The 24374-nt window shown below is 38.8% G+C and overlaps 1 long non-coding RNA gene and 1 pseudogene across 1 annotated transcript in view; one reads left to right on the top strand and one right to left on the bottom strand.

The window, feature by feature from the left end:
• LOC116154382 (uncharacterized) overlaps window positions 1-24374 on the top strand; it is an 873015-nt gene that overhangs the window by 255953 nt on the left and 592688 nt on the right. Inside the window, exon 5 of the long non-coding RNA XR_004138267.2 lies at window positions 24231-24314. This is a non-coding gene — a long non-coding RNA (uncharacterized LOC116154382). The remainder of the gene's footprint in view (window positions 1-24230; window positions 24315-24374) is intronic.
• Window positions 17778-18262, bottom strand: LOC116154379 (mitochondrial import inner membrane translocase subunit TIM16-like; annotated as a pseudogene).

Consider the following 24374-nt stretch of genomic DNA (forward strand, 5'->3'; position numbering starts at 1 on the left):
GGGGATCTGAGGGGCTGTAGGGATCTGAGATACTTCTTTTGAGGGACTTGAATGTGGACTTACTCACCCTGGGACCCAGTGCAAAGGCAACAGTTTGAGAGGTGCCTAGATTATATGTGAAGGAGATTCATTTGCTAATATTAAAAGTATATAACCACAAAGCAGTAGATGCACAGAAGATGTTGAGGAAGGAATCTAAACATAGCACTAAAGAAAGTCATAAAATCACAAGGGAAGAGAGCAATAGAGAAGAAGGGAACAGGCAGGAACAAAAAACAGCCAGAAAACAATTAACAAAATGGCAACAAGTATATACCTCTAAATAATTACTTTAAATGTAAATAAACTAAATTTTCTATTCACAAGACATATGCAGATGACAACGATTGGAAGTATGCTTTTAAAATTCTGAGGAAAAGGATTTTTAACCTAAGATTTCTTACCGAGTCATATTATTAATCAAGTTAAGGTAATGGTAACTGCTGTAATAAATAATCCTCTAATTTCAATGGCTAAAGACAATAGAAGTTTATTTCTCACTCACATAACAGTCCAATACAGGGAGGGCTGGTGAGGCCTCTGAGTGACTTAGTCACTCAGGGGTCCAGGCTGATGAAGAATCACACTGTAATACATGCCTTCCAAGGTAAGCTTGGGTGTTGACTTCCAGTCAGCAGAAGGAAGAAAAGATAAAGAGGCCCCTCCTGCTTCTTATAGACCGCAGCCTGGAGGCGTCAAGCATCAACAGGAATGTCCTAACATTTCTGTTGTGGAGACCTAGTCACACGGCCATACCTGGATATAAGGGGGTCTGAGACTTGAAGTCTATGGCTGAGTAGCCATATGCAGCGAAAGTCTCAAAATATCGAAAGGGAAATACAAATTTTGGTGGACAACTAGCCACTGAGACAGCTTTGCCTCCCATTCACTTTCCTTGGGGAAGCTACTGAGAGATGTGTACCATCACAGCAAGGAAGAAACCAAGAAAAATAAAGATACAGGATTGTCAAATGAGGGAGCCGTCACAGGAGCAGGGTGAAGGAACTTCCTAGGATGACAGCTCTGCAGCTCTGCGGTGGGCCTGGAAGCCCGGGCAGTCCAGACTGGAGAGTAGGCGAAAGAGGCCTGAGAGGGAGAGCTTTCCAGGAAAAAACATGGAACTGTGAGACTGTCTGATGCCTCTGACCATGTGGAAAGTAGAAGTATGAAATATTTTATGTGTTATGTTTACACTTTTGAGACAAATTAGGTATAGATTTATAGATGCCTAAGTCAAAGAAAAATCGAGACAATTATTAACTTCAAGAAATAAAAATACTACAGAAATGGAAATGTAATAATCATATTATACTACTCGGTTCAGCAGCAATCAATAATTACACAGTTTTAATAAAGTACCCCTATTCAGGAATTTAACCAAAAACTGTTGTACACATATACTGGGAGGATGGTGGGGATGAGAAGTGAATATTAGTGCATGGGGGGTGGCTTAGTGTAAGAGAGAACAAATATCTTTCATAATTGGAAGTCGGTAGATGATGTATAACTATATTAATTGGAAACACAGGGGTAGAAGTCAGAAAAAAAAGAGCTATTTTTTTTTTGCAAATATTTGCCTTGGGAAGTAGGGCTTAGTGTGGCCATGTGTGGCAGTGAACACTGGTTTTCATTGCATTTTCTGGAAATATTTGACTTTTCAAAAGCACATTGTTGAATTACTTTGATAAAATTAAAAATCGATGACTTTTAAGAAGTCATTTGCTAGTGAGGGGCAAAGCTAGCAGGGCAAAAGAAAACTAAGATCATCCATTTGTGTTTCTAGGCTTATCACTAGAAGTGAGAGAGTTTAGTCTGTCCTAAGTTCTTTTAACATCAAAACTTCTGTGGTCTCTGCCTTGGACTTGGATGTGGTCTTCAAATTCTGTAAACTTGCCACTCTGCCATGTCATCTTAAAATCATTTGGTACGGCGACTGATGTAAAAGCAACTTGACTTCAGTTATTTCCTTGAAAGGATTCTCTACTTCTCTTGGCAATGAAGACTTGACTCTGGGCTTTCCCAGAACTGGCTTGGCGCTAAACAGTGCACCCAATCAACAAAATTAAACATAAATTGTCTTTCTTTTCCTCTCGTTTCAAGACCTAGTCTCTGCTCTGGCAGGTTGTTGATACTGAACCAGTGGATTGATAACCCTTTAGTGTGAGGCTTTGATGGTGGCAAAAGGATCAGTCATTGACGTAGAAAATATTAATAAAAAATTCAAAGGGCAGATTTGAGATATGTTTCTGTGTGGGGTTGGTTTGGAGGATGGAGTGGGAGGAGAAGAATTTGAAAGGAGAAGATGGAGAGACAATTTGGGGCACAAATATATAAGCTGTGTAGCCTCCAATGTTTTGCTCGCAGCCCTAACCTCGGAGCAGGCTTCTTCGGAATTTCTTTATACCTGTGATAACGGGAAAGTAAAAAGAACGTATCACTGTTTTTGTCTTTGATTCTTATCCACAGTGGAGAATGTGATAGCTCATTTGCAAATCATTTGTTCTCAATTGAAGGGTTTCCCATTAGTGGCTTCCGGAGCTGAAACAGAATACTCTGGGATTTTTAACCCCGGGCCATTCGCCCAGCTTGGGAGAGAAGCATAGGTTTATCTTCAGACCCCAAGGCAAATGTTCTAGGAAAGCCTGCTTTGGTGCATTTTACAAACCTCTCACCTCTCTCTTCTCTTTCTCCTCAGTCCTTCATCTTTCATGGTAGAATTCAGAACAGGCTGAAGCTCTGCTCTATTTTATGCCACGTAAATTACTGGAAGTTAAAGTGCAGTTAATGGAGGCAAATGACTCGGGAAGTACTAGCTGCAGCCAAGTTCTCCCAACTTCATCAGCAAAGAAAAAAATGGCAAGATATTTTAACAGTTGAATAGTCTGGATTTGCTCTCATCAGCTTCAGATGGGATGAGTGATCTCAGGACTTCTCATAGCCATTAAGAATTAAGGAAACCAAATAATCTTGTGACATTACTTAATCTGTGACCATCTTGAAAGTTTTCTTTATAATCTGGGTTGCATTCAATCACTCGACAATTTGATTTTAAAGAGTTAAACTTCCTCCATCAATTTTCTTCAAATTCTTATCTTTATACTCCTGACAAGCCATATTATAGTGGATACACTTAGTTGGGGAAAATTAAAATATTCATGTAATTATGTGTTTTGTTATTTTTCTTCGGCTGATGACATAACACTTCTGAGTCTTCTAAGGTTACATCATCTAAGAGGAACCAATAATATGTTCCAGGCTCCATTCATTTTCTTAATAGCCACAGGCTACTCTGCATTAGCACTCGGATTCCTCCTCCAAGTACGAATGGCATTTGCTACCTAATGATCTGTGACACTAGATCTCAGCTAATAACCAGGAGGTGAAGGGTATTTGTCATATTTACTGTAAAAGTATGTCTTTTGTTTTAAAGTCATTTTTCCTTAACCTTTAGAGTTTCCATGTCTGTTTCAAGTTCAAAAATGACATTGTATGTTCTTATAACAGTATATAAGCCTTAAGGTTACAAATAACTCTTTTTCCCCAATTACTTTTAATATTTTATTAATAATATATCCAAGCTTGGTAACACAATTCTAAGCTTTCTATAAAATAAATACATGTATATGGGAGGTGAGGGTAGGTGGGGAAGGGAGTAGGTTTCAGCCCTGAAAGAACTGGTGGAAAGATATATGAAATTGGTGACATGCGAAAGTTATTTTACTTTTCCCTTCTTATTCTCTCGCTTTCTTCCTCCCTCTCTCTAAATATGCATGTATGCCTGTGCACATATATGTGTGTACATATGTGTGTTTGTACACACACATAGACACACACGTGTCTGTTCCCTCTATTGTGTCTGACACTGTGTATGCCTGATAAAATGCAAAGAGAGAAACAATGTCGGGAAACTATAGAGTCAAACACTAGAATTGCAAACTATCCCTTCTTTTCTCATCAGAAAATTGTGAACCTTTTTTTCTTCTAAGGCAAATTCATTTTGGTTTTCCTTAAAGTAAAAATGAATGATTATCTACAGTTCTTTTCATATCGGACTCAAAGTTCCTCCTTCCTTGGCCTTATCTGGTTTCAACTCCTCTTTAGAATGAACGTTGTGTAGTTTCTTAGTCCACAAATACAGACAAAGCTCCCACTCTTCTGACTTGCCCAAGGGCAATTTGGTCTAAGTCTCACAGCAGTGCTGTAATATATTTATATGAAAAAGAGCATCCTTGGATGAGTCACCCCACCTCCCACAGACCCCTGTGGGAGCACATGTAGTTTCAGAGCTCTGGTCAAAGGAGAGAGGCCAAATGGCCGTCTGAGCTCACTGTGAACCCTGAAAACAACATCAGTGCCTGGGGTTATTTTAAACTTCCACATTTTAGTGTCTGACTATTCTTTTTCACTACTATGAGTAATTTAATGAGGGTTAGTTTTAACAGACTAAGATATTAAAGAATCTTTTGTATATATGAATGAATTATTTAAAATATCCTCCATTTTTAAAGCAAGCAATTATCTTTTTTCCTAAAGATAATTTCTAAAGACAGAAATTTAAGTGTACATTTTAACTTTTTGAATCTATAATGAGTACTCTTCTGGAAACAAATACTTATTTCCAAAAGGGAAAAATAATAAGCAAAACAAAAAATGTTATTTATAGAGCGATTTTTAATTCACCCATTTGTTAAGAGTTCTTTCCACAAGAATATTTACATCTTTGATGAATGGAGTATTAAACCTGATTTCAAGTTGTAGATTGTCCCTAAAACATATGTTTGATTTAAGGGGCTATTAACACTTATTTCTAACAGTAATTAAATGTTTTTGTTAAAAATATGCATCACTGTACTTTTCATGAATACAAATTGGAACGCTAATATTTTCCTTGGTAACCTAGAAGTAACCATTTTGAGTTTCTGTTATATGAAAGGCACTCTATTAATCACTTAGGTTTCAAAAAGCAAACACCATTCTACCTGTAGTGACATTTTAAAATAAATAAGATTTCAGCTTTTAAAGTGCTGATGTTCTATGAGAGTTGGTGCCATGAGAGTCCAGAGAAGTCAAAGCCAATTGTATTTGGCCTGGAAAAATGGAAAGAATCTAAGTGAAAAGAGGGAAGGTATTTCAGAAAGTGGTAATAAAATGAGCTAAAGCATGAAAGGAAGAAACAGGAAGAGAGGTGTTGTGGACTGAATGATTATATTCCCCCCAAATTCATATGTTGAAACCCTAACCGCCCCCTCCCCCCTGCCCGCCATGTGATGGTATTAGGAGGAGAGCCTTGTGGAGGTAATTAGATTTAGATGATGTCATGATGGTGGCGCACTATGATGGGGGTAGTGACCTTCTAGGAAGAGGAATAGATACCAGGGCTTTTTCTCTCCGCCACGGAGGATACAGCAAAAATGCATGTCCGCACACCAGGAAGAGGGCCCTCGTCAAGAACTGAATATCCCTACACCTTGATCTGGGACTTCCCAGCCTCCAGAGCTGTGGGAAGTAAGTGTCTATTGTTTAAGCCACCCAGTCTATGGCATTTTGTTATATCCTCGTGAGCTGACTAAGAGGGAAGAAACAGACAGGACTCAAGTTTAAGCTGAGAATTGTATTACTTATCCCAACACAAACATGGTGGGTAAAGACAACACGTATTTATTATCTCACAGTTTCTATGGACCCAGATTTGAGGTACAGTGTAGCTGATAACCTCCACTTGAGTATCTCACAAGGCTGTAATCACTGTTGGCTGGGGCTGGAGGTCTTATCTAAGCGAGGATCCGATTCTAAGCTCAGGTAATAATCAGCAGCATTTTAGTCCTTGTGGGCTGTTGGATTGAAGGCTTTCAGTTCTTTACTGGCTGTTAGGGCTCAGCCCTTTGTCATGTGGGCTTTCCAAACATGGCTGCTTGCTTCCAGGAATGAAGAGAGAGACTCTTAGTAGGAAGGCCATTACAATTTTATGTAATGTAATCACATATATGTAATCATATAAACCTTGTCACCTTTGCTATATTCTATTGGTAAGATGTTAGTCACAGGTCCCACCTCCACTCAAGGGCAAGGGGACCACGCAAGGGTGTAGACACCACAGGGCAGCAATCAAGAGTGCCACTTCAGGTCTGTTCACCACAAGGATCAAGCAGAAAATTGTCAGAAAATAAATAAGGATTATTTTTTTCAATGAAGGAATGGGTGAAATAAATGATCTTCATTTTGATTTTAAATAGTGTCCCATTTCTTATCTCTTGCTGATTGAACTTCCAACTTGAACTTTCACTGTGATCCACAGGTTATTGACAGTACCCTGAATTTATGAATAGATACTGTCCAACTCCATGTAGGCAATTTGATAAGAAGTCTTTCAGTATTTCAGACCCTGCCTGTTCGATTGTATGTGGTGCAGCCCTGGGATGTTGAACTAAATGAGGAGGGGGTTTGATGAGATTTTTGGAGAGAATCTGGTGACCGGAAGGGAGAAGACCTATTTGGGGATGGATTCACTACACTTGCATCTGAGTAGTTTGATGGACACGGGGGCCATGTTTGGGGAGAGAATAAAGAACAAATTACAGAAATTAGAGCAAGGAATTGACAGAGCCCAGAGTCCAGACTAAGCAGTTTGACCCAAGGGCCTGCACTCTAAACCACCACCCTCCCACCCGGACCTCTGAAGTGCCTGGGTTCTTGGGGAAAGGGAGATCTTAGAGGGCATTCGGTTCTACACCATCAACTTTCAGATAAGGAGGTGGAGGGACCCACAGGGGTTAAGTGTCAGCTCCCAGCCATGAACTGATCTTCTGGTATAGCCAGCGCTTAAAGTTAAAACAAAAGTCCAAGTACTGCTTTAAAATTTCCTGGGATTATAATTCTAATTGTATAGGAGGAGGGCCCTCAGAATAGCATTGATTCTCTCTTATGGTTTCTAAAGAAGAGGCATCCTAAAAGCTGAAAGGAACTGAATATTTGAAGAATTCCTTCAGGCTGCTTCTGCTTGGAGTCTTAGGTTAGAAAATAATTCTGTGAAAGCAGTATTTTAATAGCAACAGCAGCATGTCTCTGGAAGGAAGGGATACATATAAACCACTTCTTTTCTCAGCCTTTTTTCCTTCTTCATTCCTTTACCTCTTCAGGACAAATCCAATGTGAGGCTTTCAAAAGCAACACAGGATAAGACCCAGGGAGAAGTTTAAATAAATCTAATCAAGCATTATTGTCTCCTGACTTCAAAGGGAAGCCAAGGATGAGGGACATTTGTGAAGATTCAGCAGGCTTTCAGATATCTCATGACAGTTTGCTTGAGTGGGTAGCAATTTTAAGTGTTAGGAGCATCTAACAAAGCCAGAAGTAGCCTTGAGGGAAAACTCGGTACTACCAGACTCTCAGGTATGTTAGTAGTCATCAAATCAGGTTGATAGATTATCTGGTAACTCTGTGTGAAGGGTTTGATATTCAAAACAGCGATCTGATTACATCTTCATTCATTTGAACCAATCCATCACTGTCTCATTACTGTTCCTTTCTATTAGATTGACAGGTTGAGAGGTTTGGGGGCAAAGACCAGATACAGAACAGAAGATGAAAGGCTTCTGCAGAGAACATGCATTTGAATTTTAGTGCAGCTGTTTGCTATTTAATCTTCCTTTCAGTCAGAATCAGTTCCTATCTACCTCCCTATGGAGGCTCTAACCATTAACCTCAGTGGCCGCAAGTCCTTTATGTGTGCACAAACTAAGGCCTAGGAAGGTAAAATGGTTCACCTTGGCCACATGTCCAGGTAGCTGCAAAGCCAGAGCACGGGCTCCAGTCTGTAATACTTGTCCACGGTGTCAAGGCTCTTAGTTCCCAATCCAGTTCATATATAATGACTTCACAAAGGGGGAAAAAAAAAAAGATAAAATGAGATGATCAAATGCACCTGAGAAGAGGAATGAACTTTATTGATATTTTATTTCCATCCAGGCACTGATCTTTAGCCTTAAAGTTCTGCAACTTCTTTAAAATTTAGGAGGCTGACTGGATGCTATAAGACTTAATTATTGACTGAAATATATTTTGAAATCCTTAGATGAAAGGTGCTGCATAAATTTAAAGTATTCTTTTTTCAGAGTAGCTGCGTGGAGCCGGGTACGTGTTTGGATGGGATGCATCTCACTTGGGGAGCCAGCAGTCAGGTTATTTGGGGAGATTATGTCTTCCTGTTGCAGTAACAGGAGCAGAGAGAGGGTGGCACTGGCACTGTCTTCTTAGAGCAAGCCCTAGGGTGAACCCCACCCAAACCTCTCCTCCCACTAATTGTAAGTCAGTTTTGCCTTTTTTGCCTTTTGTTAAATGTCGTTGTGTTTTAAGGTTATAACAACTTACCTGGCCACAGCACTTTATAGTTAACAAAATGTTCTTACAGGTTATCCCTTTTGAGAGTCTTAAAATCTGGGTAGGTAGGTAGGTAGGTATCACCAGCTTCTGTGTGTGTATAAGTATAGACCATTCTTAGAAACACTGTCGGAAAATGAAATTCCTTACCAGAACAAGGCTGCTTCCCTAACTGAGCCTCAGCCTTGAGCAGAGGTGATGTTGATGTCATCCCTCCTGGGGCGTGCTGGGGCATCACTGCTGAGTGGGAGGTTGGAAGCTCTGGGAGGATTACTGATAGAGATTCAGGTTATCCCAGTTCTAAGTGCCAGGAAGTTAGGTCTCTCCCTTTGGTTTTTATCACCATATGTTATGAGGTTTTATGGAAGAATTGTCTCATTCTTCTGGGCCTCAGGTCCACGTCTTACCTCATCTAGGTGACTCTGTGCCCTGGAGCAGAGGGAGGCAGGCACTAGGGACAGCTTCCCAGGGCTGCTGTGTATGGTTGTACAAGCTATGTACTACACAATTTTAGGGATACCATTCAACTCAAAGACATTATAAATGTTCACATTTATTATGATATTGTTCCAACAGATTGAAGGAAAGTGTTCAGGAAGAGGTTTTGTTTTGTTTTTTTTTAATTTTAACTGACATATAGTCAATTTACAATGTTGTATCAACTTGTGGTTGTACAGCATAATGTTTGGTCATACATACACATACATATATTCATTTTCATATTCTTCTTCATTATAGGTTACTTCAAGATATTGAATATAGTTCCCTGTGCTATACAGTATAAACTTGTTGTTCATTTTATATGTAGTAGTTAGTATCTGCAAATCTCAAACTCCCAATTTATCTCTTTCCACCCCCTTTCCCCTCTGGTAACCATAAGTTTGTTTTCTATGTCTGTGATCTGTTTATGTTTTGTAAATAAGTTCATTTCTGTCTTTTTTTATGTTTAGATGCCACATATAAATGATATCATATGGTATTTTTCTTTCTCTTTCTGACTTACTTCACTTAGAATGACAATCTCCAGGTCCATCCATGTTGCTGCAAATGGCATTATTTTATTATTTTTTATGGCTGAGTAGTATTCTATTGTATAAATAGGCTACATTTTCTTTATTCATCTGTTGGTGAACATTTAGGTTGTAGGAAAGGTGTTTTTCTGATTTATACAAAAGTTCGAGGCAAGTAGGGCCCTGAATCAGAACACATTTATATAGAAAAAGATGAGAATTAAGCCAACAAGAAGGGTTGTTAGAATTCTTTACTTCAAATTCAGTTCATTTAGAAGGCAATTAATCAGAATACAATTCAATTTATATTTAAGGACAAAAAGACAATCAGTAAATTCTGCATATAATAGGTGTCCCATCAGATAACATTATGAACACAGAAATTTCAGGTGCTATGCCTAATTTTCAAGAAAATTTAGAATTAATTAGAAAACAAGTCTACACAGCTTCAGGTATCAAGAAATTTAGGAAAAGAGGAATTTTCCCCCCACCTGTATTTCACAGGTGACTGAGAGACCTAGTTCAAAAGATTCTAGATCATTAGAAGAACTTGCCCAAGGATATTTCCATTTTTTCCCAGCTCTATAATCTCAGTAAGAGTGACTACTCTCTACTCAATACTTCCTCGAATTATATCAACAGTGGAAAAGTGAATCTAGTCATAAAGGAGTAATGGTTTAAAATATTTTAGCTTGGGTGGGGTTTGACTGAACTGAAGCTTGACTAATAGAAATCTGAAGTCAAAATTGAGTGCAAAATTATAAATCAGTACAGCAAGGAGGGCTCCACATTACCAAGAATGAGAGTATCAGAACAGATAAAATAAGGTAATTTGCATGTTGAACACAGCAATAAATAACTGCAACAGAAGAGCAGCCATCGTGCATTTTCTCCAAAATTCTATAAAATCCCTATTTTTCAGTTATATTTCCAATCGATTCCTTGTATCACATGGAAGAGATTGCAGGTATTTCTCAAAGAACTGCAATAGCTCTCATTTTTTAAAATCACATTAACCAAAAATTAATCTCTGGCTTCAGTTGTTCAATGAAACCTCTCCATAATGTCCCTCAAGCCAAACCTACTCTCTTTTCCTTTTCAGTCTTGACATTGTTCTGACCACCTTTTCATCTTGGATGCTCTTGATTTCAAAGTTTCTGTGCTTGTTTCACCACCCTCATACTTCTTTTATTTCTCCTTTTGTTCACGCTTTCCTGGACTCTTCTAATTCTCTGCCTTATATTCTATCTACATGCGTGTATTTTTTGCATGTACTTCCCAAGCATCTTTATCTGTGTTGACATTTCTCCAGGTTTCTTTTTTGAACTTTTTCCCCATCCCCACATTGCTGGTTATGTCACTGTATTGGTTTGCTTGACTGGCCAACAATCAATTTACTGTCCATCCTGTATTTTTTTCAGATATTTCCAAATCCACTGTTGGCATCTTTTCATTCTACAGTTGCAGAGCTTCCAGCTTGCTGCCTTTAGCAACCTCCTTGCCAGTTTCCTTGTCTTTAGTCTATCTTCATCTGAAATCAGCATTCACACACAAGAAATATCATTTTCTTCATTTTGCATGACCTCTTTTGTAGTAATTTCCAGTAACACGTCACATCAAATTTAAGTATCTTCTCAAGAGATTCTGGTCTTTCCATTGCCCTCTTCCTTCTAATCTCATTGCCCTCTGCTCTCTGTAAGGAATTATATATCCTGATTCACCCAGGCTAGTCCTGATTATGCCTGTTGTTCCTGAGCAGTTATTAATTGTGCCTTCTTACTCTCAAAAGTGTCCTGTTTGGATATTAAATTATAGGGTTATCCTCTCTATATGGGACCTTGGCCATGACTGTGCCTGCTGCACAAATCTCCTTTGCAATTCTCTGTATTTGAGTTGTCCTCATGCTTGTAAGTAATGACACACACCATTCCTTGTGAATTTTTTTCTCATGTTCTCATTATCGTGACCCTCATGTCTAGCAAACGGTGTTCAAGATCCATGTGGTAAAACCTTCCATTCTCTCTCCTGGTCACCAAATTCTCTCCAGAAACTCTAATATATTTCATCTCATTCATCAAGGCTGCACCCCACACATCAGTGAGAGCCTGGAAGTTCTACTTTCTCTTCTTAATAATGTGGCCATGTAGAACCAGAGTCCTTTTTTTTTTTTTTTTTTTTTTTTGGCACCACCTAATGGTACAAACATTCAGGAGCCATCTTTGATCCATGTCTTAATTTGTAATGTTACCTGGTATATTTCTGTATAAAATAATGTAGATCTGAGCTCTTTTATTTCATTTCCTCAGAAAAAGAGTCCTGCACCATCTCCAGTTAAAGGGTATCCCAGCTATAAAGAATTAAAAAAATAAAATTGCGCTTTTGCCATTTGGAGTAAATAAAGGATGTTAAAGTTTTTCCTTATACAGGTGGTCCCTGACTTACTGTAGTTTGACTTTACAGTGCTGTGAATATGATTTGCATTCAGTAGAAGCCATACTTTGAATTTTGACTTTTTCCTGGACTAGTGAGATGCAGTAGATACTCTCTTGTGACGCTGGGCGGGGCAGTGAGCCGTAGCTCCCAGTCAGCTGCATGATCATGACAGTAAACAATCTATACACTTACAACCGTTCTGTACCCATAGAACCATTCTGTTTTTTACTTTCAGTTCAGCATTCGATAAGTTACATGAGATATCTAACACTTTATTATAAAATAGACTTTGTATTCGATGATTTTGCCCAACTGGAGGCTAATTATTATAAGTGTTCTGAGCACATTTAAGGTAGGTTAGGCTAAGCTATGATGTTCAGTTAATTAGATGTATTAAATGCATTTTTGACTTAACAATATTTTCAGTTTAGATGATTTTATCAGGATGTAACCCCTTCATAAGTCAAGAAAGATCCATACAAAACTTAGAGATTTTGGCACCTTTAGTTTTTGCATTTTGGTTGAAAGTCAAACATGATCTGGAATTGTTTTTGCCTCCCTCTTGGGTTCTTAACTGTAAAAAATAGTGAGGTTGCCAAGTATTCAGTTAGAATCATGCAGATTTATCATTATCTATGAAGTGTTCCAATGGAATTCGGGACAAATGTTAGTCAGCATTAGAGAGGGACAGATGACTGAAATCTACAATTTCTGTCTCTTGTTCCTAAAGGAATTCTGTTGGGCCTTATCAGAGTGGCTGGAAGAAAACAGCTGGGGATTGAGCACAGTGAACTCTTTCCCCCACATCCTTCAATAAGCACTAGTTGGGGAAAAGGAATGTAAACATTCTTATGGTAAAAAGAGTTCAAAAAGAAGCCCTAAATCCTTAAAATTCATAAACCAGTAAACCAAAACATAAAACTGCACAACTATTTGCATGGCTGATAAGAAGGAAAAGAATTTCAGATATCTTTTTGAAGAAAGGAACAATAAAACAGTAGATAAAAAACTAAAACCATATTAAATACTATACAATAGAAAAGATATAGAAGGCACCAAATGAAAGTAAACATAAGCTCCTACTGACAGAGAGTGCCTTTAAGAGGGATAATTCAAGTTGTTGACTTCCTTTACTTCCAGATCCCTTGTCTAAAACTTCTGCATTTTCCCCTGATTTTCTTTAAAGCTTATCTTGGACCTTTCACCTTTCCCTGTTCATCAGGGCATTTCAGAAAGCTTCATTTTCTGAGTTACTCACTCCTTACATGCTGCAGCTATGGCTACATGCGTTTCAGTTGTTAGCACTGGCACTGAACTCTCAGCATCCCACCTCTGGGTTTGTTTGATCGTTTTCTAATAAAGTTATCCTTCACTTCACTAAGGTGATACTACTGATTAGCCATCAATGTTAGGTACTTCTGGCTGTTTTCTGGAAGTGATGATGGATTTACTTTGCCCACTCATATTTTTCCAATGTGGTTCCCTGGGCATTAGTTTAAGTGATTTTCCAGGGCTGGGGGTGCAGCCTAGGGTCATGGAATAGAATGGTTGTTCTTAAATTTTGCTGTATTTAAAATCATATAAGGAACTTTTAAAAAATCTTGATATCCCAGTCATATCACTTCCCAATTAAATTCAAATTTCTGAGTGAGGGAACTTGGAATCAGGTTTATGGTTCTTGTTTCAGCTATGTTCATGAGGGGTATGGGACTGTAGTTTTGTTTTCCTGTAAAGTCTTTCTTTTTAAAAACCTCTTTATTAGATATGATTAATATACAATAAGTTTTGACATATGTATATACTAGTGAAACCATCACCACAATTAAGATAAAGGACACATCCATATGTTTTCCTCATGCCCCTTTGTAAACTGTTCCTTCTGCCCTTCTCTGACATTCCCAGGCAACCACCAATCTGCCTTTTGTTACTGCAGATTAGTCTGCATTTTCTATAATTCTGTGGAAATGGAATCATACAATATATACTGTTTGGTCTGGCTTATTCTACCAGAGAGAGGTTGCATGTATCAGTGGTTCTTTTTTATTGCTAAGTAGTATTCCACTGTATGGAAAAACCAAAATTTGCTTATCAGCTCATTTCTTGATGGACATCTGAATAGGAGCTATTACAAATAAAGCTACTATGAACATTCATGTACAAGTTTTTATATAGGTATAGGCTTTCATTTTTCTTGTATAAATATCTATGATTGGATCATATGATAAGTAGATGTTTAAATTAAGAATCTGACAAATTGTTTTCCAAAGTGGCTGTATCATTTTACAACATCAACATCAGCAGAAATGAGATATATTTAACATAACATACCTACTAATATTAGGCACTGAGAAGGGCAGACCACTTCTGTAGTATTCTGGCAAAAATGAAAAACCTTAATCTAATAATCATTTTAAAAATGCTCCCAATTGAGGAACATTCTACAAATCAACTGACCAGTACTCTTAAAAAATGTTAAGGTCATGAAAGACAAGGGAAGGATGGGAACCATCACAAAATGGGGAGACTGAGGAGATAGGACAGCTAAATGCAATGTGGGATCCTGGATTGTGATACTGGAACAAAAAAAAGGACATTCCTGCAAAACTGGTAAAATCTGAATCACCTTGTAGTTTGGTTAAGAGTTTTGTACCAACGTTCATTCCTTAGTTTTGATAAGTATACTACAGTTTTGTAAGATGCTAACATTAGGGGAGGCAGTTCCAATTTGCAACTTCTATGTAAGTTTAAATTTATTTTAAAATAAAAGGTGTTTTAAAAGCTATGGATGCCTGAGTCCCATTACAGACCAATTATATTGCTATTTCTGGGGTTAGGACTTAGACTTTTTAGAGATCTTCAATGTGCCTCAATCTTTAGATTGAGAACCACTGATTTGGGTTACCAAAACAGTACTGGAAGGTTTGAAAACTCCTGGTAATCAACATTCCTTTAACTAAGCAGTATGTACTTATACATTTTTTAAGACTTCAGAAACAGTTCCTTTACAAGAAAAAGAAAGAATAAAATCATCAAATGTTTGTTAAGCATCTTCTATGTTCTAACTGTGGGGGATGGAATGATGACTAAAGCTCCATTCCTGTCACTGAGAAAGTTTATGGTTTAATAGGAGAGAGAGACAAGTGAACAAAGACATTTACAACCTATTAGATGTGAACCATATACAGGCAAGTGGGACAGGAAGGATGGAGTATGAGATTCCTTGTGGATGGAAAGTGAGTTTTAGAAATGCCTCAACCCTTAAATTAGAAGTTCCGTTGGAAAGATGGTGAATTCCTCTTACTAAGAGCTTCTGGTCTGCCTGGGAAAAAGATAATGCAAAGCAAGATAACTTCAGAGCAGTGGAAAAACAATGACAGCCAAGTACCTTGTGCGTTGCGTAAGGGGTAGAGAAGCTCTTAATTGACCTTTATATTATCAGGAGCCCAGCAGTTCATTATTTTATAGTTAATAGAATGGAGCTCTTTTTGGAAAATTTGTTTGAATGGGTGGTGTCAAAATGCTAATTAAGCCATGTCTTAGAACCAAATTCATTTGTTGAGTTATTCATAGAAATGGCTCAGTCTCAGTGAAAGTGTCAAACCCATTAAAAAATGTTTAAATTCCATTTAGATCATCCAGGTGAAAATTAGCCAATGTATCTGTGGACTCCCCTCACTCCCTGCCTCCCCCAAATCAAACCAGAACCAAAACTGTTTGCCTTACACTGAATAATTCAATCTTGTATTTTCAAATGCCTTATATTTCAGCAAGGATTTTTCAAGGGTAATGTAATTGCAGGAGTTTTCTTTTGCATGGTGGGCAGTTACTGTACAGGGAGAGAGAGGGATTGTTTCATTATAATAGATGGATTGAAATGTGGCAGTTTTAGACATGTCCTCAAATTCTTTGACATTTTTCCCATGGGGAGGTGGGATCTATGTCCTCTCCTATGGAATCTGGGCTATCTGTAGTAGCTAGCTTGGAAGCAACAGATTGCAATGGAAGCAATGCTGGGTTACTTCTGAAGCATGTTTAAAAAAGAGCCATGAAGTTCCTCCAGTTTTTCTTGGGATGCTCACTCCAGGGAGGTACCTGTGAGGAAGTCTAGCCCTGAGACTGCCTTGTGGGAGCGGCTGTGTGCTGGCACTCTGGCCAGCCCTGGCTCAGTGCCCAGCAGCAGTCAGCTTCAACTGCCGGCCCGGTAAGGAAGACGTCTCAGATGGCCAGTCCTGTAGAGCCTTCAGTTGACTCGGGCCCCAGCCCACATCTCACTGCCATCTCCTAAGAGACCTCAATTGAGAACTGCCCAGCCAAGCCCTTCCTACATCCCTGATCCACAAAATACTGCCCCAAATAAAATAGTTATTTTAGGCACTAAGTTTTGTAATAATTTGTGATGTGGAAAGTGTAACTAAGAGTATCAGAAAATTTATATGAAGTCATCTCTGATTTCTTCATTCATTTATATATTTCTGGAATAATTTGTAGTTAGGATCACACACAGTTCACAAAAATTGATTTACTGTGTTGTCCAGTTTTTGTCTAATTTTAATTGTGTACTCTAGATTTTGCACGCATTTATCAAAAGTCAGTCACTGATGAATTGTATTCTTAGTGGAGAGAGTTCCTGGTTTACTCTTAGCAGGGCAGCTGCTTCCAGGGAGGAGACAGGTTTCAAGGGGCAGGAGACCTAGGCCCCAATTTTTCTGGCTCCAGCCACCTGTTTCAGCTGAACTAAAATAGCCTGCATGCAGAGATTTTGGAAGTAGTCATTAGGAAAGAAAATAAACTATACTCATTTTTGAAAACTCAATTTTATGGAGAGGAAAAAAAAAATTGAAGGCCCAATTTAGGGTCTAGTTATGGAAGCAATTTGCAAATGATTTAGGATTTCTTAGTGGAGAATTTTATATCCGAATGGTAAAACATTTGCTGATTGCAGCAAGAATATGAAGCCGTGTTGAGAAAGGAGCTTGGTGAGGGCTGATTTCATGAAGCTGCATTGTTGAAAATGATATAGTCTAAGTCCCTATGTGTATATGGCATATAAACCTTCTGTTCTCAGGCCATATGTCCTCCCAGCAAGGCATGGGATATAGTGCTGCATAGAAAATCAGATGAATTCACTGTTGTATGAGAATGTCTCTATAACCAAGTTATTATAACTCCTACCCCCTGTGAATTTAGAAATTGTACTAATTTTCTAAACTTACAAACTCCTATCTTTATTATTTGTCCTTTTTTTTCTTTACCCTCATTAAACTAATTAGAAGAAGTATGTTAAAAATGGGAGAATCTGGGAAAAGGGAAGAGGGAAGCTCAACTGTTTACCTGAGAAAGAGAAAAATAACGTGTGAGATATTACTATCAATTAAAGTTTTAGTGTATATATCTTAAATGTTTTGAGGAGAATGTAGTTTCTTTTTTTGAGTATTGGGTACTTTTATTTTAATATGAATTAAGTTTATATTATTTATATAACTATAAATAAGTTTGTATAATTTAATTTTTTAATTTTCTTGAAGTATAGTTGATTTACAGTGTTTCAGGTGTGCTGCAAAGTGATTCAGTTTTATATACATATAATATATATATTAATTTATTCTCTTTCAGATTCTTTTCCATTATAGGTTATTAAAAGATATTGAATATAGTTCCCTGTGCTATGCAGTAGGCCCTTATTGGTCATCTATTTTATATATGTTAATCCCAAACTTCTAATTTATCCCTCCCTACCTTTCCCCTTTGGTAATCATAAGTTTGTTTTCTCTGTCTTTGAGTCTGTTTCTGTTTTGTAAACAAATTCATTTGCAGCATTTAAAAATTTTTTTAAATTATTTATTTATTGTGGAAAAGACATTTATTACAGAGCTACAAATTAGAGGCAGCAGGTCGGGTGGGGTGGGAGGAGCCAGGTGGTCATGTTTTGGGCGTCTGCTCTTTCTCTCTGTCCTCCTGGGCCTGGATCAAGGGGCTCCTTCACTCAGACCACTTTTGACTGCAGGTAGAAGGAGCCACCCACGGATTTATCGTTCACCTTGAACAGGTGTTCCTAGTTCTTCCGGATTTCCTCGGGGCTCAGCTTGGAGATGCTGAGAATCTGCTGTGCCTCTTGGATAGGTTGGAGGCAGTGGCAGACTGGTGTCCTGTGTGACCCCGGGTGTCAGCTGCTGCCCAGCTAGCTGCAAACTCCTGCTGCAGGGTCCAGGGGAAGGCTCTACCCACCACTTGCATGCCCATCACAATGATCTGGGCCAGGTACTTGACCATGGCGGCCACTCTGCCTCGGGGGCCGGACTCTGGCTTCCTGGCCTCACAGCTCTGGCTGGAGGGCTGCCGGCAGGTCAGAGGTCAAGGGAGGCTGCCCATTTTGCTTTTAGATTTTACGTATAAGTGATATCATGATATTTGTCTTTCTCTGTCTGACTTACTTCACTTAGTATGATAATCTCTAGGTCCAACCGTGTTGCTGCAAATGGCATTATTTCATTCCTTTTTATGGCTGAGTAATATTCCATTATCTACATCTATATCTATCTATCTATCTATACACACACACACATACCACATCTTCTTTATCCAGTCATTTGTGATGGGCATTTAGGTTGTTTCCATGTTTTAGCTATTATAAATAGTGCTGCTGTGAATATTGGAGTGCAAGTATCTTTTGAAATTGGAGCTTTCTCCAGGTATATGCCCAGGAGTGGAATTGCTGGATCATATAGTAACTCTATTTTAAGTTTTTCAAGGAACCTCCATACTGTCCTCCATAGTGGCTGCACCAATGTACATGCACACCAACAGTGTAGGAGGGTTCCCTTTTCTCCCACACCCTCTCTAGCATTATTATCTGTAGACTTTTTGAAGGCCATTTGGATAGATGTGAGGTGATATTTCATTGTAGTTTTGATTTGCACTTCTCTAATAATTAATGATATTGAGCATTTTTTATGTGCTTGTTAGCCATCTGTATGTCTTCTTTGGAGGAATGTCTATTTAGATCTTCTACCCATTTTTGGATTAGGTTTTTTTTTTTTTTGATATCAAGCTGCATGAACTGTTTGTGTATTTTGGAAATTAATCTCTTGAATAGCCAAAGCAATCTTGAGAAAGAAGAATGGAGATGAAGGAATCATGCTCCCTGGTTTCAGACTATAATATAAAGCTACAGTCATCAAAACAGTATGGTACTGGCATGAAAACAGACACATAGATCAATGGAATAGGATAGATAGTCCAGAAATAAACCCACAAACTTATGGTCAATTAATCTATGACAAAGGAGGCAAGAATATACAATGGAGAAAAGACAGTCTTCAATAAGTGGTGCTGGGAAAATTGGACAGCTACAAAAAATGCAAAAAAAAAAAATGAAATTAGAACATTCTCTGACACCATATACAAAAACTCAAAACAGATTAAAGACCTAAGTGTAAGACTGGGTACTATAAAACTCCTAGAGAACAATCCAGGCAGAACATTCTTTGACATAAATCACAGCAATATTTTTCTGGATCCATCTCCTAGAGTAATAGAAATAAAAACAAAAATAAACAAATGGGACCTAATTAAACTTAAAAGGTTTTTACCAGCAAAGAAAACCATAAACAAAACAAAAAGACAACCTATGGAATGGGAGAAAATATTTGCAAACAATGTAGCTTCTTTATATTACTAGGTATAATAATCTTTTGGGGGGATACTGTTTCAATTGTTTTGTCTTTTGAATCAGAATTATTAAAGTTATGTAAATGTATGTAAATAAATTTATTGAAAGAACTGGACCTGAGAGGGTATAAATCAAGAAAACGTTTTTTTCCTACTATCTTATAGAGTTCCCTTCCCAAGAACTAGAGAGCTTTTGTAGTTGCTTTCAGGTGTTAGAACAGTTTTTTTTTTTTTTCCCAGCTATGAAAAAATTTAATTAAAAAAATTAAGCTGGTACCCAATTTAGAGGGGTATTCTTTTTCCCTAACTGAGGCCTCACCCAGACATGGCTACTGCTTTCCCAGGCGTCAGAGGAAAGGGAGCAAAAACCTGGATGGAGCCCCACCCTGCCCCGACTGTTGTGCACTCATCCAGCTTTCAACCCTCTTTAGGGCAGATGCCCAACACTTGCTTTTTGGCCAGATGCAGTGGTGGGTTCTTGGGGGGGGGGGCCCACTCTGGGGATGCCCACTCTGCAGTTCCCTCACAGGTGAGGCTTCCCCTGGTTCAGTTCCTGGAACCTTCCTTCTCTCCTGCTTTAGAGGTGCACCCCTGTGGTCTCCTCCAGCCTGGGGGCTGCCCTCTCCACTGGGATTCTTTCAAGGCAGCTAGAGCCTGGCTACCTTCTGCAACTTTCTTGTAACCTGAAGGAAAACTCTGGAAGTGCAGGTTACCCCTACTGCTACCTTCTCTCCTCTCTCTCTGTTCTAGTTTCCTCCAGCCAGCCTCCCATCCTCAGACTTCTTTAAGGAGAGGCAGCCATGAGTGTCTCTCTTCTTGTATAGCCCCAAATGCCTGGAGACACTTGTCTACACGTCAGGGTTCCCCAATCTTCTCGAAAGGGCAAGAAGCCAAGATTCTGCAGCTCAGCAAATATCGAGCTGAGGGTGAGGTACAAGGCACATCTGAGAGAAGACAATTACAATCTCTAAAAGAGTTTCCCTCAGGGCCCTTTTCTCCTGGCTTGAAGTGTGTGTATGTGTTTGTCGGTGTGTGTGTATGTGTATAGGAGAGGGAACATCCCAGGAGGAGGTGAGAGAGAATACTAAGCGCTCTCCATTCCTACCAATGCCTTTTGAGAAAAATCTCCTCTATTGCTTCTTCAGCTCCACCGGGCTGGTGTTGGCTGATAGACTTGGTAGTTGAAGAAACCTATTTGACCACCTCTTCGTGAGTCCTTTGGGGATGTGTCTAGATCTTTTTCAAATGGGGAAGGGGATAATAGTTAACTTTGGTCCTTAGATTTGAAGCTTTTAGACTTGAAGGCAAGCTTCTGAAACAGTAGGAAAAGCTTCATTTCATATCTTGCTACATTTGAACTTGGACATAATTAAATAGCAGTAGGTAATGAATAGCACAGTTGGAGGGCAGTTCTTACATTTTTATTTTGGAATTATTTTTACAGAATTCATACTATAATAATCCATACGCTATCTCCTTTCATATGACCCTTTCCCTGTTTAATTCTGTGAGACTCTCATTTCAGTTTATCACCACAAGTATAGTATACGGCCCCTCCCCTTCATTGACTTATACTTTCTTTTTTTCTTAAATTCTTTCCTTCCTCCCTCCCTTTTCCCTTTTCTTCTTCCCTCTTTTCCCTTCTACCCTGATGTGTCCCAACTCTTTTTTTCTCCATTCTCTCTTTTTCTGATATTTTCTTCCAATAACAAGTGAGGTATTTTTTCTATGAAACATAAATTATAAGTAGTTGTAAAAAGAAAAAGCAAATGAGATAATATGGAGCTAAGAACAAACTGGATATAAAAACACATTCCATAAAAGCCCACAGAGTACATACAAAAGGACCATGAATCTGAGACTAATTGGCGTCCCAGCAGCCAAGAAGGAAAAGAACACTGCTTGATCACTTATACAACTTACAGAGTCCACGACATAAAAAGAGACTAATTGGACAGAAAAAAACTTAACTATTGCTTGTAATAAGGACAGCCAGGAATTTCTCCTGAGGGTATAAATTTATAAACAAAAAACTCAACAAACTACCTCTTAGTAGACACAAGAGTGAGTTTTGTGGGGCTCTTTCATGGAGCAACCCTCTGTTCACAGATGGCATCTTGCCAAAGCTGTTTGGTAACAATTTGATGAGTCCCGGTCACTGCTCTGCCTCTTTTTATCTGCTCCAGAGATGAGAGTGACTTACAAAGCTCAGGAGAGGAAGTGAAGGCAAACAGTGTAGGCAGCCTCGTTTGACCAGAGGCCAACACCTAGATTCCCATCTTCATGGAATGTCAGCTGAGAGTCAGACTCCACCCAGAGAGGAAGTGAATACTGTCTAGAAAATTGAGTTTCAGAGAAGATAAATTGCATTTGCATGTTTTCCTGTGCAATCTTTAATCAGCACCAGCACACCAGGGCAGTAAACAATTCCCCGAGTCTAGTTGGCCTTCCTGGGGCATGGAAAGGCCAGGTCCAGCCTAGACTATACCGCTTGCTAACTGCTAATTCTGGACCTGGAAATAGTAGGAATACAAAACTACTGATGCCCGACATTTGAGTCCAAAGAATTTAAATTTAATAAGATCGAGAAGACCAAGAAAAAAAATATGTTTTCTGTGGTAACTGTTAGGCAACAAAATGTTTTAGGTGTTTTGTTTGTTTGGTAAATCTCTTTAGGGTGTCCCAGAGCCCAAAATTTCTAAGAGCAGCATCTTAATCTGACATTTCATTGGTGGTCTCTCTTCTTGGTGTTCTTGACCTGTTTCTTAGTTTTCGTTGGAATGAAGATTTTGACTTTTGGGCAGAGCTTTGCAAAACATGTGGCAAGGACCAGGATATTTCCTCCCTCCTCTTATCCATCATGGGTTCATATTTTTATAAAAACCAATATATGACCAGAAAAATGATCATGTGTTTGGAGATTGTGGCAATGTCAAATTGTTAAAAACATTTCTGAATACTTACTCTCAGTTCTTGTGTTTGTCCCTTTGAGGACTGGTGACAGATTGTAGATGGACTTAGTATCTGGGCTCTTCTTGCAGGGAGCCCAGCTCCAAGGTACCTGATGCCCTTCAAAGTCGAATTCTAGTTGGTGTGTGATCAAGCAGAAATGCTGTTTGGCTTAATATCTTCCAACAGTTTTAACTCACTTTCCTGTCCATTTAGAAGGTATTATGCTGGCCTACCAGATAAGAAGATGCAGGGCAGCCACCAGGGCCAGCGCTGGCTGTAGAATGAGCAGGGCTCAGTGCAAAATGAAAATATGGGGCTTGTTATGCAAAAATTATTAAGAGTTCCAAGACAGCGATGGCAGAGAATTAAGTCAAGTTTGCAGGGCCCTTCTGATGGTAGGGCTCTGTTCAGTTGCAAAGGTCCCATGCCTGTGATGCTGTCTCTGACTGGGATCCTCAAATTGCTCCTACTAAACTTAATACCTTAGCAAGACTCCATGTGCCTGCACTGACAGATGCTCTAGAAGACATCCCTGTGAATCTCATTCTGGTGCCCACTCAGGCCCATGTGGTCTCTGTTCAAAGATGCTGTTGCTGCTGACAGAGGTGTCCCTTGACATGTGTGCTTGACCTAAAAAAAAAAAGAAGAACAACAGTCCTTTTCACATTGCATTCTGTGAAGCCAGGTGTGTGTTAGAGACTATTGTTAATGTGATTCCAGCTTCTTAGCCCTTTAGAGGACGTTTACTTAAAGGTTTCTCTGATTTCTGAATGCCAGGGCAACAAGGGGAAATAAAAATAATCATGCTGGCGAGTGCCAGAATTATTCTTAGGGAACAAACTGTGTTTTTTCCCTTTCTTTATAAACAGGGTCATGTGGACCAATAGAGTGTGATCAAAAGATGCCCTTGGTTCTTTTGGAAGGTTTGGTCTGGAAGGTGAGGACAGGAAGAAAAGGAAGGCCCTTTAGATAGACTGATGTTTACAATTCAGTTTTAAGTTGTTTTAATAACTGTAAGGCAGACATCCTCTTTCTGTCTTCTTAAACCTTTAATGAAGTCTGCAACACACATTAAGCACTTTGTGTGATCATTTTTTTCTTTTCTCTCACTCTTTTTTTTTTCTTTTTGGGTAAATCAAATAAAGAGGTTATTCCATTTAGGGTCTGTGAGGTGCAAAATAGAAACAGCACCTGCAGGACAGGATAATATCAGCAAAATTCAGGGGATAAGAACTTAGGCTCTGGGACCAAAGTGCTTGGCTTGGATCTTAGCACCAACAGTTACCAGCTCTGTTAATCTCGGAAAGTTATTACCTTCTCTGGGCTTCAGTTTCCTCTGATAATAGTAATAGTCCCCACTAAGGTTGTTGTGAATATAACACAGGTTATTGTCTGTAAAGCTCAGAGAACAGTGCCTGGTTCGATCAGTGTGTTAGCTATTATTATCAATGCATAAGCTACATTAGTTTAATGAGCACTCATTGAACTTCCCCCCTTTTTAAAAAAACTGTAAGAATTTAAGAGCGGTTAACAGAATTGATGTTCAATTGTCCCAACATAGTTTTTGAATTCTGCTCATGAACTATTTCAAAAAGCTAAATAACTATAATGGTACCAATGCTAATGACAATAAGCTATTTATTGGGAACATATATGCCAGACTTTGTTCTAAGTATTTTGTATGTACTCACTCATTAATTATTACAGAAATCTTGTGAAATAGGTTTTTTTTTTTTTTTCCTGTTTTTACAGATGACTGAACTCCTGATCCTTGAAATTGGGTTCCATGTTTGTGAAATAGAAGCGCTGATCTCTTGGTCCCTTTCAACTCTGAGGGTAAGAACGATCTGTCCAGGGAATGCAGTAATGTTGTACTCGAAACCAGTGGTCCTCAAA

Source organism: Camelus dromedarius, chromosome 6 (assembly GCF_036321535.1).
Source record: "Camelus dromedarius isolate mCamDro1 chromosome 6, mCamDro1.pat, whole genome shotgun sequence".
Classification (NCBI taxonomy): Eukaryota; Metazoa; Chordata; class Mammalia; order Artiodactyla; family Camelidae; genus Camelus; species Camelus dromedarius.